At 36.1% G+C, this 17,768-nt stretch overlaps 1 protein-coding gene across 8 annotated transcripts in view; it reads right to left on the reverse strand.

Annotated features, from left to right (window-relative positions):
* Nucleotides 1–17,768, reverse strand: part of CNTLN (centlein) — a 356,448-nt gene that overhangs the window by 176,419 nt on the left and 162,261 nt on the right. The gene's annotated exons all lie outside the window — the stretch shown is intronic.

A 17,768-nucleotide genomic window follows, 5' to 3' on the forward strand; every position in this document is an offset into this window, starting at 1 on the left:
ATGTTATGTATAGAAAACTCTACCAAAAAAACTGTTAGAACTAATAAACAAATTCAATAAAGTTGGAGGATACAAAATCAATATAAAAATATCAGCTGTATTTGTATATACTAACAATGAACTACCTGAAAATGAAATTAAGAAAACCATTCCATTTACAATAGCAGCAAAAAGGATAAAATACCTAGGAATAAATTTAAGTAAGGAGAAGAAAGCCCTGTACACTGGAAACTATCAGACATTGGTGAAAGAAACTGAAATAGACACAAATAAATGGAAAGATACTCTGCACTCATGGATTGAACAGTTAATATTGCTCAAATGTACACAAAGTGATCAAATCAATCCCTATCAAAACTTCAATGGGGGCTTCCCTGGTGGCACAGTGGTTGAGAGTCCGCCTGTCAATGCAGGGGACACGGGTTCGTGCCCCAGTCCAGGAAGATCCCACATGCTGTGGAGCAGCTGGGCCCGTGAGCCATGGCCACTGAGCCTGCGCGTCCGGAGCCTGTGCTCCGCAACGGGAGAGGCCACAACAGTGAGAGGCCCGTGTACTGAAAACAAAACAAAACAAAACAAAATAAAAAAAACTTCAATGGCATTTTCACAGAAGTAGAATCCTAAAATTTGTATGGGACCACAAGGACCTCAAATAGCTAAAGCAATCTTGAGAAAGATGAACAAAGCTGGAAATATCACACTCCTTATTTCAAACTGTACTACAAATCTATAGTAATCAAAACAGTAGGTGCTGCAATAAAAACTGAAACATAGATCAACGGAAAATAGAGAGCCCAGAAATAAAAACACACATATATAGTCAATTAATTTATGACAAAGGAGTCAAGAACGTACAAAGGGAAAATTATAGTCTCTTCAATAAATGGCACTGGGAAAACTGGACAGTCACGTGTAAAAGAATGAAACTGGAAGACTATCTTACACTATACATAGTAATCAACTCAAAAAGGATTAAAAATGAATGTAAGACCTGAAAGTATAAAACTCCTAGAAGAAAGCGCAGATGATTCAGCTGCTAGACATCAGTCTAAGATTTATTGAATTTGACATCAAAAGCAAAGGCAACAAAGTAAAAGTGAAAAAGTGGGACTATAACAATCTAAAAACCTTCTGCACTACAAAGGAAATCACCAATAAAATGAAAAGGCAACATATCAAGTGGGAAAAATATATGCAAATCATATATTTGATAAAAGGTTAATATCCAAAATATATTTTTAAAAACTCATATAACTCAATAGACAAAAAATAAACAAAAACAAAAATCCAATTTAAAAATAAACAGAAAATCTGAATAGACATTTTTTCCAAAAAAGACGTATAGACGGCCAGGAAAAAGGTGCTCAACATCGTTAATCATTAGTGAAATGCAAATCAAAACCAGAAGGAGATAAAACCCCATACCTATTGGAATGGCTATTACCATATGACAAAAAATAACAAGTGTTGTAGAAAAGGGAATCCTTGTGCAATGCTGATGGGAATGTAGATTGGTAAAGACACTAAGGGAAACAGTATGGAGGTTCCTCAAAATATAAAACTACCATATGACCTAGCAGTTCCACTTCTGGACATATATCTGAAGGAAATGAAAGAAACTGTCTCAAAAAGACATTTGCACCCCTATGTTCAGTGCAGCATTTCTTACAATAATCAACACACAGGAACAAACTAACTGTCCATTAACAGATAAAGGGATTTGTGTATACACAAACACACAAACAGACACACACAGAATGGAATATTATTAAGCCACACAAAAGAAGGAAATCTTGCCATTAGTGACAAATGGAACTTGAAGTCATTATGTTAAGTGAAATAAGTCAGACAGAGAAAGACAAACACTTGTATAATATCATTTATATGTGGAATCTAAGAAAAACAAACTTACAGGTAACAGAGAACAGGTAAGTGGTTGCCAGAGATGGGTGGTGGGGGCTGGGGGTAATGGGTGAAGGTGGTTAAAAAGTTCAAACTTCATTATAAGATAACTAAGTAATGAGGATGCAATGTGCAGCACAGTAACTGTAGTTAACAATACTCTAGTGTAGGTTTGAAAGTTGCTAAAACAGTAGATCTTAAATGTTCTCATCAAAAGAAATAAATAGTAACTGTGAGGTGATAGACATTAACTAAACTTATTGTGGTAATCATTTTAATATATATACAGATATGAAATCATTTACACCTTAAACTAATACAGTGTTATGTGTTAATTACATCTCAATAAAAGTGGGAGGAAATTAAAATAAATAAACAAAATTAGGCAAAATAGACTTTAGGCAAAAATTGTCATTACAAATAAAGATGACATTTTAAAATGATAAAAAAGTGAATCCTATAAGAAGATATTCCAATTATAAATATATATATGCACCTAACAGCAGAGCCCCAAAATGTGTGAATCAAAAATGGACAGAATTGAAGAATGAAATAGACAAATAATAAAGGGTAGAGCAACGAGACAGAAGACAGGCAAAAAAAATGCAAGACTTGAAGAACACTGCAAGCCAAATAGACCTCACAGACAATTAGGACACTCCACCCAATAAAAGGAGAATATACATTCTATTCAAGAATTTAGTAGATGGATGAAACATCAGACTACCCATAACAGAAGAGAGAATGAATGAACTGAAGAAAGCATCAAGGTTGAAGCAAAGAGAAAAAAACCTTTGAAAATATTAAAGAGTCAAAAGCTACATGGCACATGGTGGAAAGGTCTAATATGTAATCGAAATCTCACAAGGACAAGAGAGAAAGAATATGCAGAAGCCATATTTCAAGAGATATTTAGCAAGAATTTTCCAAGAATGAGGAATAGCATATAAAGAAAAAAAACTTTATAAACTTGAAAGCACAAAAAAAAACAGAAACACCACCACACTTAGAGAAATCATATAAAAACTGCTGAAAACCAAAAATAGAGAAAACATAAAAAGTAGTCAGAGAATGGACATATTACTTTCAAAGGAGAAAGAGAGAGATGACTTCTCAACTCAAAGTATGGAAGCCAGAAGACAATGCATATCATCTTTAAAAGAAAAAAAGATTCTGCAATTCTAACCACCTGAAAATACCATTCAGAAATGAAGGCAAAAAAGGCATTCTCTGATAAGTATAAAATGAGAGAATTCACTGTCAACAGACTCTCACTAAAAGAAATACTAAAAAAAGTGCTTAATGCAGAAGGCAAAAGATCCTAGAGGGAAACACAGAATTGCAGAAAAGAATGAAGAGCTTTCAAAGGGATAAAAATTCTCAGTGAATACTGATTTTTTAATAATAATAATGGCTGGGCTTCCCTGGTGGCGCAGTGGTTGAGAGTCCGCCTGCCGATGCAGGGGACATGGGTTCGTGCCCCGGTCCGGGAAGATGCCACATGCTGCGGAGCGGCTGGGCCCATGAGCCATGGCCGCTGAGCCTGCGCGTCCGGAGCCTGTGCTCCACAACGGGAGAGGCCACAACAGTGAGAGACCCGCGTACCACACACACACACAAAAATAATAATAATAATAATGGCTTACAGAGTAAAAATATATGTAGGATTAAAATGTTAAGATAACAATAGCAAAAATAGGTGAGATAAAGCAGTTAGAATGAATTAAGTTCCTTCCACTGTATGAAAAATTAAATACACTCTAAAGTAAGTTAAGTAGGTTAGTTAAAATACACTAAAAAGTCAAAGACTGGGAAGCTCCATTTACAATAATAGCTGAGTAGATTTCTATCAGATTAAGTCTCCTGCATATAACTGTTTCATTTCTGAGCAAAATATAAAAACAACTACCTGAAGGTAACAGAGAATGATCAAACACAGGACAAATCTGGACAAGAATTGATACTGGGAAAACAGAAGAGCCTAGGTAAGTTTCCCATTTTTGTGAATTTTTATCTGAGAGAGGCTCATAACAGACATGATGTGGGGAGATTAAAATTCCAATAGTAACTTGCAGTTTTACTGGCTTGAAGAACTATAGGACAAAGTTCAGGTCCACCACTAAAGCTAGAAAAAATGGAAATTCTGGAAGGGTGACAGCCGAAACTATGACTGACACCTGAAGTAGTCATGCAGTGGGCAGTCCTCTAAGCAATTCAGATAAGGTTAAAAGAACTTAAAAGCAACTTAGTTGTTCCCACCTGAAGGAAATCAGGGTTTGGAGTTTACATCTAACTTATTTGAATTCAAGAGACAGAGGAGGGGGAGAAAAAGAAAAAGTTAGTTCAGCACTCATAACTAATATGACAGAAACCAGAGTCTCTAAAAAATATCTGTTACTATATACACTAAACAATATAAAATCGTTACACAGACAAAACATTAATATATGACCCATATTCAAAGCAAAGAAAACCACTAGTAATTAAATCCAAGAAGACCCAAAAGATAGAATTAAAATATAATAATTTTAAAGAATCTACTTTAACTATTATTATAGGGACCTAAAGAAAACTATGATTATAAGATATGAACACATAGAAAAACTCAACACATATATACATACTACAATAATGAATCAAATGAAAATTGTAGAACTGAAGTGTACAACATTTGAAGATTAATTCACAGAAAAAGACTTACAGAAAAACTGGAGATAACAGAAATGTCACTTAAATTGAATAAAAATTAACATAAATTATCTAAAGAATGTAAATTAAAAGATTGAAAAAAATAAAGAGAGACTCATCGGGCGTTGGGGTAACACTGAAGAGTCTAACATAAGGGAAATAGGAATCTCAAAAGGAGAAGAGAGAGAAGTCAGAAAAATGTTTCAGAAAGTAATGTCAAAAATTTCCCCAATTCAGTAAAAAATATATTATTTACAAAAATCAAGCTCATCAGAATTCCCAGGAGAGAGGGACCTTCAAGATGGCAGAGGAGTAAAACATGGAGATCACCTTCCTCCCCACAAATACACCAAAAATACATCTACATGTGGAACAACTTCTACAGAACACCTACTGAACGCTGGCAGAAAACCTCAGACTTCCCAAAAAGCAAGAAAATCCCCACGTACCTGGATAGGGCAAAAAAAAAAAAAAAAAGAAAGAAAGAACAGAGACAAAAGAATAGGGACAGGACCTGCACCTCTGGGAGGGAGCTGTAAAGGAGGAAAAGCTTCCACACAATAGGAAGCCCCTTCACGGACAGAGACTGTGGGTGGCGGAGGGGGGAAGCTTCGGAGCCACAAAGGAAAGTGCAGCAACAAGAGTGCAGAGGGCAAAGTGGAGAGATTCCTGCACCGAGGATCAGTGCCGACAAGCAGTCACCAGCCTGAGAGGCTTGTCTGCTCACCCGCTGGGGAGGATGGAGGCTGGGAGCTGAGGCTCAGGCTTCGGAGGTCAGATCCCAGGGAGTGGATGGATTGGCTGCGTGAACACAGCTGAAGGGGGCTAGTGCTCCACAGCTAGCTGGGAGGGAGTCTGCAAAAAAGTCTGGACCTGCATAAGAGGCAAGAGACCATTGTTTGCGGGCGCGCGAGGAGAGGGGATTCCTTCCCCGTCTGCCCACAGAAGGCAGAGCACCACCTAAGCGAACTCCAGAGATGGGCGCGAGCCACGGCTTTCAGCTCGGACCCCAGAGACAGGCATCAAACGCTAATGCTGCTGCTGCAGCCACCAAGAATCCTGCGTGCAAGCACACAACACTATCCGCACCACCCACCACAGAAGCCTGTGTAGCCCGACACTGCCAGGGTCCCGTGATCCAGGGACAATTTCCCAAGGAGAGCACACGGTACGCCTCAGGATGGTGCAATGCCACACAGGCCTCTGCTGCCATAGGCTCGCCTAGCATTCCAATTATAACTACTGTTCCCCTCCCACTCCCCAGCCTAAATGAGCAAGAACCCCTAATAAGCCGCTGCTTTAACCCCCTCCTGTCTGGGTGGGAAACAGATGCCTGAGGGCAACCTACACACAGAGGTGGGGCCAAAACCAAAGCTGAACCCCAGGAGCTGTGAGAACAAAGAAGAGAAAGGGATATTTCTCCGTGCAGCATCAGGAGCAGTGGATTAAATCCCCACAATCAACGTGATGTACCCTGCATCTGTGGAATACCTCAATAGACAATGAATCACCCAAGATTGTGGCAGTGGACTTGGGGAGCAACGGTAGACTTGGGGTTTGCTGTCTGTGACTGAATTGTTTCTTATTTTTAGATTTATCTCAGTTTAGTTTTTAGCATTTGTTATCATTGGTGTATTTGTTTATTGGTTTTGTTGCTCTCTTTTTTCTTAATTATTATTTTTAATATTTTATATTAATAATTTTAAAATTTACTTCTTTATTTATTATTTTAATTATTTCTTTATTTTCTTTATTTTTTTCCCTCCCTTTTCTTCTGAGCTGTGTTGCTGACAGGGTCTTGGTGCTCCAGCCTGGTGTCAGGCCTGAGCGTCTGAGGTGGGAGAGCTGAGTTCAGGACACTGGAGCACTAGAGACTTCCCTGCCCGACGTAATGTCAATTGGCGAGAGCACTTCCACATATCTTTGTCTTCATGCTAAGACCCAGCTCCACCCAACGGCCAGCAAACTCCAGTGCTGGCCGCCCTATGCCAAACAACTAGCAAGACAGGAACACAACCCCACCCATTAGCACAGAGGTTGCCTAAAATCATAATAAGTCCATAAGCATCAAAAAACACACTACTGTATGTGACCCTGCCCACCAGAAAGACAAGATCAACCCCAACCACCAGAACACAGGCACCAGTCCCCTCCACCAAGAAGCCTACAGAAGCCACGGAAACTACCTCACCCACTGTGAGGAGACACCAAAAACAACGGGAACTACAAACCTGAAGCCTGTGAAAAGGAGACACCAAACACAGTAAATTAAATAAAACGAGAAGACAGAGAAATACACAGCAGATGAAGGAACAAGGTAAAAAACCCACCAGACCAAACAAATGAAGAGGAAATAGGCAGTCTACCTGAAATACAATTCAGAGTAATGATAGTAAAGATGATTCAAAATCTTGGAAACAGAATGGAGAAAATACAAGAAATGTTTAACAAGGACACAGAAGAACCAAAGAGCAATGAAACAATGATGAACAACACAATAAATGAAATTAAAAATTCTCTAGAGGGAATCAATAGCAGAATAAATGAGGCAGAAGAACAGATAAGTGACCTGGAAGATTAGATAGTGGAAATAACTGCCATAGAGCAGAATTCACAGAAAAGAATGAAAAGAATTGAGGATGTTCTCAGAGACCGCTGGGACAACATTAAATGTGCCTACATTTGAATGATAGGGGTCCCTGAAGAAGAGAAAACGAAAGGGACTGAGAAAATATTTGAAGAGATTATAGTTGAAAACTTCCCTAATATGGGAAAGGAAATAGTCAATCAAATCCAGGAAGCACAGGGAGTCCCATACAGGAAAAATCCAAGGGGAAACATACCAAGACACATGTTAATCAAACTATCAAAAATTAAATACAAAGAAAAAATATTGAAAGCAGCAAGGGAAAAGCAACAAATAACATACAAGGGAATTCCCGTAAGGTTAACAGCTGATCTTTCAGCAGAAACTCTGCAAGCCAGAAGGGAGTGGCAGGACATATTTAAAGTGATGAAAGGGAAAAACCTACAACCAAGATTACTCTACCTAGCAAGGATCTCATTCAGATTTGATGGAAAAATTAAAACCTTTAAAGAGAAGTAAAAGCTATGAGAATTCAACAACACCAAACCAGCTTTACAAGAAATGTTAAAGGAACTTCTCTAGGCAGAAAACACAAGAGAAGGAAAACAACAAAACCAAAACAATTAAGAAAATGGTAATAGGAAGAAACATATTGATAATTACCTTAAATGTAAATGGATTAAATACTTTAACCAAAAGACAGAGACTGGCTGATTGCATACAAAAACAAGACCTGTATATACGCTGTCTACAAGAGACCCACTTCACAACTAGGGATACATACAGAATGAAAGTGAGTGGATGGAAAATGATATTCCATGCAAATGGAATTCAGAAGAAAGCTGGAGTAGCAATTCTCACATCAGACAAAATAGACTTTAAAATAAAGACTATTACAAGAGACAAAGTGGACACTACATAATGATCAAGGGATCAATCCAAGAAAAAGATCTAACAATTGTAAATATTTATGCACCCAACATAGGAACATCTCAATACATAAGACAAATGCTAACAGCCATAAAAGGGGAAATTGACAGTAACACAATAACAGTAGGGGACTTTAACACCCCACTTTCACCAATGGACAAATCACCCAAAATGAAAATAAATAAGGAAACACAAGCTTTAAATGACACGTTAAACAAGATGGACTTAATTCATATTTATAGGACAGTCCATCCATAAACAACAGAATACACTTTCTTCTCTACTGCTCATGGAACATTCTCCAGGATAGATCATATCTTGGGTCACAAATCAACCTTGGTAAATTTAAGAAAATTGAAACCGTACCAAGTATCTTTTTCCAACCACAACACTAGGAGACTAGATATCAATTACAGGAAAAACACTGTAAAAAATACAAACACATGGATGCTAAACATTATACTACTAAATAACCAAGAGACAACTGAAGAAATAAAAGAGGAAATCAAAAAATACCTAGAAACAAATGACAATGTAAACACGACAGCCCAAAACCTATGGGATGCAGCAAAAGCAGTTCTAAGAGGAAAGTTTATAGCAATATAATCCTACCTCAAGAAACAAGAAAAATCTCAAATAAACAACCTAACCTTACACCTAAAGCAGTTAGAGAAAGAAGAACAAAAAAAAAATCCCCAAAGTTAGCAGAAGGAAACAAATCATAAAGATCAGATCAGAAATAAATGAAAAAGAAATGAAGAAAACAATAGCAAAGATCAATAAAACTAAAAGCTGGTTCGTTGTGAAGATAAAGAAAATTATTAAACCATTAGGACTAATCTGGTGTCACAGATGGTTAAGAATCCACCTGCCAATGCAGGGGACACGGGTTTGAGTCCTGGTCTGGGAAGATCCCACATGCCGCGGAGCAACTAAGCCTGTGTGCCACAACTACTGAGACTGTGTGCCACAACTACTGAAGCCTGCATGCCTACAGCCCATGATTTACAACAAGAGAAGCCACCGCAATAAGAGGGCCACACACCACAACAAAGAGTAGCCCCTGCTCACTGTAACTAGACAAAGCCCGTGCACAGCAATGAAGACCCAATGCAGCCAAAAAAATAAATAATAAATAAATAAATAAAACCTTAAAAAATTGATAAACCACTAGCCAGACTCATCAAGAAAAAAGGGGAGAAGACTCAAATAAACAAATTAGAGATGAAAAAGGAGAAGTAACAACTGACACTGTAGAAATATGAAGGATCATTAGAGATTACTACAAGCAACTATATGCCGATAAAATAGACAACCTAGAAGAACTGGACTTCTTAGAAAAGCACAAACTTCCGAGACTGAACCTGAAAGAAATAGAAAATATAAACAGACCAATCACAAGTAATGAAATTGAAACTGTGATTAAAAATCTTCCAATAAATAAAAGCCCAGGACCAGATGGCTTCACAGGCGAATTCTATCAAACATTTAGAGAAAAGCTAACGCCTATCCTCTCAAACTCTTCCAAACTACAGCAGAGGGAGGAACGCTCCCAAACTCATTATACAAGGCCAACATCACCCTGATACCAAAACCAGACAAAGATGTCACAAAAAAGAAAACTACAGACCAATATCACTGATGAACACTAATGCAAAAATCTGCAACAAAATACTAGCAAAGAGAATCCAACAGCACATTAAAAGGATCATACACCATGCTCAAGTGGTATTTATCCCAGGAATTCAAGGATTCTTAAAAATACTCAAATCAATCAATGTGATACACCATATTAAAAAATTGAAGGATAAAATCCATACGATCATCTGAATAGATGCAGAAAACTCTTTCAAGGAAATTCAATACGCATTTATGATAAAAACTCTGCAGAAAGTAGGCATAGAGGAAAGCTACCTCAACGTAATAAAGGCCATGACAAACCCACAGCCAACATCATTCTCACTGTGAAAAACTGAAACCATTTCCACTAAGATCAGGAACAAGACAAGGTTCCCCACTCTCACCACTTTATTCAACATAGTTTTGGAAGTTTTAGCCACAGTAACCAGAGAAGAAAAAGAAAAAAAGGAATCCAAAGAAGAAGTAAAACTGTCACTGTTTGCAGATGACATGATACTATACATAGAGAATCCTAAAGATGCTACCAGAAAATTACTACAGCTAATAATCAAGGAATCTGGTAAAGTAGAAGGATACAAAATTAACACACAAAGATCTCTTGCATTCCTACACACTAATGATGAAAAATCTGAAAGAGAAATTAAGGAAACAATCCCATTTACCACTGCAACAAAAAGAATCAAATATCTAGGAATAAACCTACCTAAGGAGACAAAAGATTTATATGCAGAAAACTATATGACACTGATGAAAGAAATTAAAGATGATACAAACAGATGGAGAGATATACCATGTTCTTTTATTGGAATAATCAACATTTTGAAAATGACTATACTACCCACAGCAATCTACAGATTTAATGCAATCCTTATCAAATTGTCAATGGCATTTTTCACAGAACAAGAACAAAAAATTTCAAAATTTGTATGGAAACACAAAAGACCCCAAATAGCCAAAGCAATCTTGAGAAAGAAAACTGGAGCTGGAGGAATCCAGCTCCCTGACTTCAGACAATACTACAAAGCTACACTAATCAAGACAGTATGGTACTGGCACAAAAACAGAAATATAGATCAATGGAACAGGATAGAAAGTCCAGAGGTAAACACATGCACATATTGTCACATTATCTTTGATAAAGGAGGCAGGAATATACAGTGGAGAAAAGACAGCCTCCTTAATAAGTGGTTCTGGGAAAAATGGATAGACACACCTAAAAGAATGAAATTAAAACACACCCTAACACCATATACAAAAATAAACTCGGGCCTCCCTGGTGGCGCAGTGGTTGGGAGTCTGCCTGTCGATGCAGGGGACGCGGGTTTGTGCCCCGGTTCGGGAGGATCCCACATGCCGCGGAGCCGCTGGGCCCGTGAGCCGTGGCCGCTGGGCCTGCGCATCCGGAGCCTGTGCACCGCAGCGGGAGAGGCCACAACAGTGAGGGGCCCGCGTACTGCAAAAAAAAAAATAAATAAATAAATAAAAAAAACTCAAAATGGATTAAAGACCTAAAATGTAAGGCCAGACACTATAAAACTCTTAAGAGGAAAACATAGGCAGAACACTCTATGACATAAATACAGCAAGATCTGTTTTGACCACCTCCTAGAGTAAGAGAAATAAAACCAAAAACAAACAAATGGGACCGAATGAAACTTAAAAGCTTTTGCACAGCAAAGGAAACCATCAACAAGATGAAAAGACAACCCTCAGAATGGGAGAAAATATTTGCAAATGAAGCAACGGACCAAGGATTAATCTCCAAAATATATAAACAGCTCATGCAGCTCAATATTAAAAAAACAAACAACCCAATCCAAAAATGGGCAGAAGACCTAAACAGACATTTCTCCAAAGAAGACATACAGATGGCCAAGAAACACATGAAAAGCTGCTCAACATCACTAATCATTAGAGAAATGCAAATCAAAACTACAATGAGGTATCACCTCACACCGGTCAGAATGGCCATCTTCAAAAAATCTCAAACAATAAATGCTGGAGAGGGTGTGGAGAAAAGGGAACCCTCTTGCACTGTTGGTGGGAATGTAAATTGATACAGCCACTATGGAGAACAGTATGGGGGTTCCTTAAAAAACTAAAAATAGAACTACCATATGACCCAGCAATCCCACTACTGGGCATACACCCTGAGAAAACCATAATTTAATGAGTTATGTATCACAATGTTCATTGCAGCACTATTTACAATAGCCAGGACATGGAAGCAACCTATGTGTCCACTGACAGATGAATGGATAAAGAAGATGTGGCACATATATACAATGGAATATTACTCCATCAGAAAAAGAAACGAAATTGACTTATTTGTAGTGAGGTGAATGGACCTAGAGTCTGTTATATGGAGTGAAGTAAGTCAGAAAGAGAAAAACAAATACTGTATGCTAGCACATATATATGGGATATAAAAAAAATGGTTCTGATGAACCTAGGGGCAGAACAGGAATAAAGATGCAGATGTAGAGAATGGACTTGAGGACACGGGGAGGGGGAAGGGTAAGCTGGGACGAAGTGAGAGAGTGGCATGGACATATATACACTACCAAATGTAATATAGATAGCTAGTGTGAAGCAGCTGCATAGCACAGCGAGATCAGCTCAGTGCTTTGTGACCACCTAAAGGGGTGGGATAGGTAGGGTGGGAGGGAGACACAAGAGGGAGGGGATATGGGGATACATGTATACATATAGCTGATTCACTTTGTTATACAGCAGAAACTAAGAGAATATTGTAAAGCAATTATACTCCAATAAAGATGTTAAAAATTTTTTTTAAATTCCCAGGAAATAGAAATAGAATCTGGATAATAAATAAAGTCTAACCTTTAAAAAAAAAAAGAAGAAGAAGCTTATCAAACTACAAGAATGATGACTACGATGAAAATCATTCTTGGGAACATTACAGTTAAAGTGCTTAAAACCAAAGGTTAAATATTCAGGAAAAAAGCCAGCCAAAACTGACACATCACATTTAAGTGAACAATGAAACAAATTTCCAGTGATACTGTGAGAAACAGTGGAGTACAGAAGACAGAAAAGTGATGTTTTTAAATTGCTTTTTAAAAATATATAAACAGTCAATTAATCCAGAAAAAGGAAGGAAATGGGAACAGAGGAACAAAAAATAGGACAAATGGAAAACAAATGGTAAGATGGTACACCTAAACCCAGCCATATTAATAATTAAATTTAAGTGCACTAATGCTGCAATGAAAAGGAAGAAATTGTCAGAATGAATAAAAAACAGAATCTTACTCTGTATACACACTTTAAAAATATTAAGACACCTATAGATGGAAATTTAAAGAATAAGAAAAAGGTAATCTCCCATGGAAAATGTAACCATTAAAGAGACTGATTGTCTATATTAACATCATAAAATTGGGTTTCAAGTCAACAGAATATTATTATAGTTAAAAGTGGCATTTTACAATAGCAAAGGGTTCATTTAATTAGAAAGAAATGACAATCATAAATATGTATGCCCCTAATAAAACAGCTTTAAAATACATGAAGCAAAAGTTGACAAACTAAAGGGAAAACAGAAAAATCTACAATAATACTGGAAGATTTTAACACCTCTCTCAGCAACTGACAGAAAAACTGATTTAAAAACTAAGGATACTGGGGCTTCCCTGGTGGCGCAGTGGTTGAGAGTCCGCCTGCCGATGCAGGGGACGCGGGTTCGTGCCCCGGTCCGGGAAGATCCCACATGCCGCGGAGCGGCTGGGCCCGTGAGCCATGGCCGCTGAGCCTGCGCGTCCGGAGCCTGTGCTCCGCAACGGGAGAGGCCACAGCAGTGAGAGGCCCGCATACCGCAAAAAAAAAAAAAAAAAAAAAAAAAAACTAAGGATAAAAATCACTAAAGACAGAAGGTCTGAACACTGTCAACCACAATGACATAATTAATATTGATACTTAAGGAACACCCCAGTCAATACCTGCAGATTAAAAATTATTTTCAGGTATAAATAGTACATTCATCAAAACTACATGCTGGACCATACAACAAGTCTCAATAAATTTCCAAATACAGTAATCTTATAGCACACTATCTCTGACCATAATGGAAGTATATTGGAAGTGAATAAAAATAAGATATACAAGGAAAAAACACAAACATTTCAAAAGTAAATAACACATTTTCTAATAACCAAAGGGGCAAAAAGAAAATCACAAGGGAAATTAGAAACATTTCTAACTGAATATTTATTTGTAAAGTTGACAAGCTAATACTAAACGTTCTATAAAAAAGCAGTAGAGCAAGAGTCTACAGAGCATCCTTGAAAAAGAACAAAGTGACTTACAGTACCCGCATTTCAAGAGGTACTATACAGCGACATGTATTAGTGGGTATTTTTCTGGACTCTATTCTGTTATATCAATTATTTTGTCAATGATTATGTCAATACCACACCATTTTTTCTTTTTTAGCTTGATAAATAGGTCTCAAAATTGGGTAGTGTAAGTCCTCCAACTTTATTTTTTACTATTTGGTTGGTCAAAAAGTTCGTTCAGGGTTTTCCATAACATCTTATAGAAAAACCCAAATGAACTTTTTGGCCAACCCAATACTTTATTTTGCTCTTTTAGGTCCCTTGCATTTCCCTATAATTTTTAGAATTGGCTTGTATTTATCTAAAAACTATAGCTTTCTGGAATTTTGATTGGGATTACATAATAAATAGATCAATTTGGGGAGAACTGACATTTTGACAACATTGTATCTTCTGATTCATGAACTTGGCCTAGCTGTCCGCTTACATATGTCTTTTAATTTCACTCTGGTTTTGTACTTTTCAGTGTATAGGTCCAGGGCATATTTTATCAAATTTATCCTTAATTATTACACAGGTTTTGATATTCTTATAAATGGTCTTTTTTGATTTCAATTTCTAATTATTTGTTTCTAATACTTAGATATATAATTGACTTTTGTAAATTGATGGTATCTTGCAACACTGCTAAATTTTCTTACTATTTCTAGTTGTTTCATCATAGATTCAGTACGCTTTGTATACGGATGCTCAGGTTCTATGAATAAAAAGAGTTTTACTTCCTTATTTCTAATTAGCATGATTTTATTTGTTTCTTGCCTTACTGTACTAGTTAGAATCTCCAGTACAATGTTGAATATAACTGACTTGTTCCTTATGTTAGAAGGAGAGCATTCAGTGTTTAATAATATGTCTTATACAAACTCTTCTAGTGAAGTAAAAAAGAGAGAATACTTTGCAATTCATATTAGGACACCAGCATCACCTTGATAAAATCTAATAAGAAACGTTCAAGAAAGGAAAAGTACAGCCCAATATCCCTCATATAGATGCAAAAATCCTAAGAAAAATATTAGCCAATTGAATCCAGCAATATGAAAATAATAAAACATTACAACAAAGTTAGGTTTATTTCAAATACAAAACTGAATTAATAATTGAAAAACAATCAATGTAATAGCCATGTTAACAGAATATATGAGAAAAACCCTAGCATCATCTTAAAAGACACACTGTATACAATCAATACCTGTTCATGAAAAAGCTTTCAAACTGTGAATAGATGGGAACTTCCTAATATGATAAACGATATTTACAAAAAAAACCCATAGCATAGAGTGTTTAAAGGTAAAATACTGTAAGTTTCAAAAAGAAGCAAAACTAATCAATGATGATAGAAGTCAAAACTGGTTACACTGTAGGGGTAGCCACTAATTAGGAACATTATGGAGGTTTATTGAATACTGGTAATATTCTACATCTTGATCTGAGTGGTATTTATATGGATGTGTTCAATTTGTGAAATGTCATTGAGTTAAACACTTAAGGTTTGTACAGTTTACTATTTGTATGTTACACTTCAATAAAATCATTTACAAAAAATTTCAAGTATTTTCATGAAACTAAATTATCCTTAAAGTTATAGTGCCAAGTGCCAACATGGGCAAGACACTTTACAGAACAGTAAGAAAGTAATCTACCAAATATAAAGACTTACTAAGAAGCTATACTGATTAAGATGATGTAACATTATCCAGGAATACAGAGAAAAGAGTCTAGAAAGAAACTCAATATACTGAACTAGGATATATGATAGAGGTAGCCCAGCACTACACAAGAAAAAAGGTGGATCATCCAATGGGTTGATTTGGAAAAACTGGCTAATATTTGGGGAAAAATAAATAAATAAAAATGGATCCTTACCTTATACTGTATGTGAAATACAATTCCGAATGAATTATGAACATAAATGACATAAGCAAAGCTTTAAAACTTTTTGAAGGAAACAGAGGTGCAAATATTTCCATATTTGGGGTAGGGAAGAATTTCTTAAATGAGCACTAACTATAAAAGATTAAATTTTCTAAATTAAAATTAAGAATTTCTGTTTATCATATGACATGTTAAAGAAAATGAAAAGACAAGGTACACACTGAGAGAAGATACTTGTCACATATTCAACTTACTAGAGATTAATATCAATGATATTTAAAGAACTTTTGCAAATCAATAAGAAAAAATCCAGTACAAGAATGGATAAAAGACATAAATAGACATTTTACAGAGGAGGGCACTCACTTGACTAGTAAGCGTAGGAAATACAACCAAATGCATTGTTGATATGAGTAAAATTGATGAAAACCACTTTGAAAAATAAGTGACCAGTATTTTGTGAACGTTTACATTATCACACCCTAGACCTAGGATTTCCATTCTGAGATAGTTAATCCACAAAAATGCATGCATGTGTGTACTAAGAATCATGTACAAAAATGTCAATTGCAGCATTATTCATAACAGCAAAAAACTGGGAATAACCCTAATACTCATCTACAAATGAATGGACAAGTAGTTATGATATAATCACATATAACAGAATATTTTATATCAGTCAAAATAAATGAAGTTATACCAAACATCATAGATGAATCTTAACATAGTGATGAGTCAAAATTGCCAAATCCCAGGAAACAATACAATTTGATACATTTTTATAAATGGCAAAACTAAACAATATTCTAGTTCCTCATAAATTTATATGAGATAAAACTTTCTAAAAAATAATCAAAATGATAAATAGTTCAGTAGTTACCTCTGGTGAGAGAATCAGGGTACCAGTAAAGGGTGAAGGATACAAGTAGATATAAGTTATTAGTAATTTCCTACCCTTGAATTAGTTGGTGGGACCAACAATAATTGGTTGGTGGGACCAACCAATAATACTGTGTCATGATACAAATCTTATGACTAATCCAATTCTGTGCACCTGATGTCCAAAAAATTCAATATAATACAATACAAATTTAAAAATCTTATGTTTGAGTTGTTAGCAAGACAAAATATGCTGGGTTGAAAAATTACTGGATCATTAAAGTTAAAGGATCATTAATAAACATTTAAGCTCCCAATTACGTACTTGTGTTAATTTCATTTCTTTAAATTCTAACATTTAAAGAAGTGCTGAGTGCCTTAAAAACAAATAACTTTATAGGAATAAGATTGTTTTATAATACATACTTAGAGATGACAGTTACCTTGAAAATTATCTAAAAGAGGTACCACTGGATATTTTCTATATGACAGGCTCTGCATTTGACATGCATTACCTCATTAATCCTCCCAAAACTCTTATGACAAAGATACTATTAATATCAACACTTTATTTGTGAAGAAACTTTGGCTAAAGGGTTAAGAAATTTGCTCAAGTTCACAAAGCTCACAGGCAAAGCTATAATTTGATCCCAGGTTTATTTGAATCCTTAATCTGCATATTTATCTATACATTTGTACTACCTCACTTAACAGGACAAAAATAGGTAGAAAAGTCAACTGATCTGTCCAAAATCATATATCAAGATAGTGAAAGAACTGGGACTAAATGGTATTAACTACCACATACCAGAAATTATGGCAAGTACTTTTATGTGACTTTCTATTCAATACTCTTTTCATTCCATTACCCCATTCAATAAAACGTCTCAAAATGGACATGACCTATTAAT

This window comes from Mesoplodon bidens, assembly GCF_964165515.1.
Source record: "Mesoplodon bidens genome assembly, chromosome: 6".
In the NCBI taxonomy this organism is placed as follows: Eukaryota; Metazoa; Chordata; class Mammalia; order Artiodactyla; family Ziphiidae; genus Mesoplodon; species Mesoplodon bidens.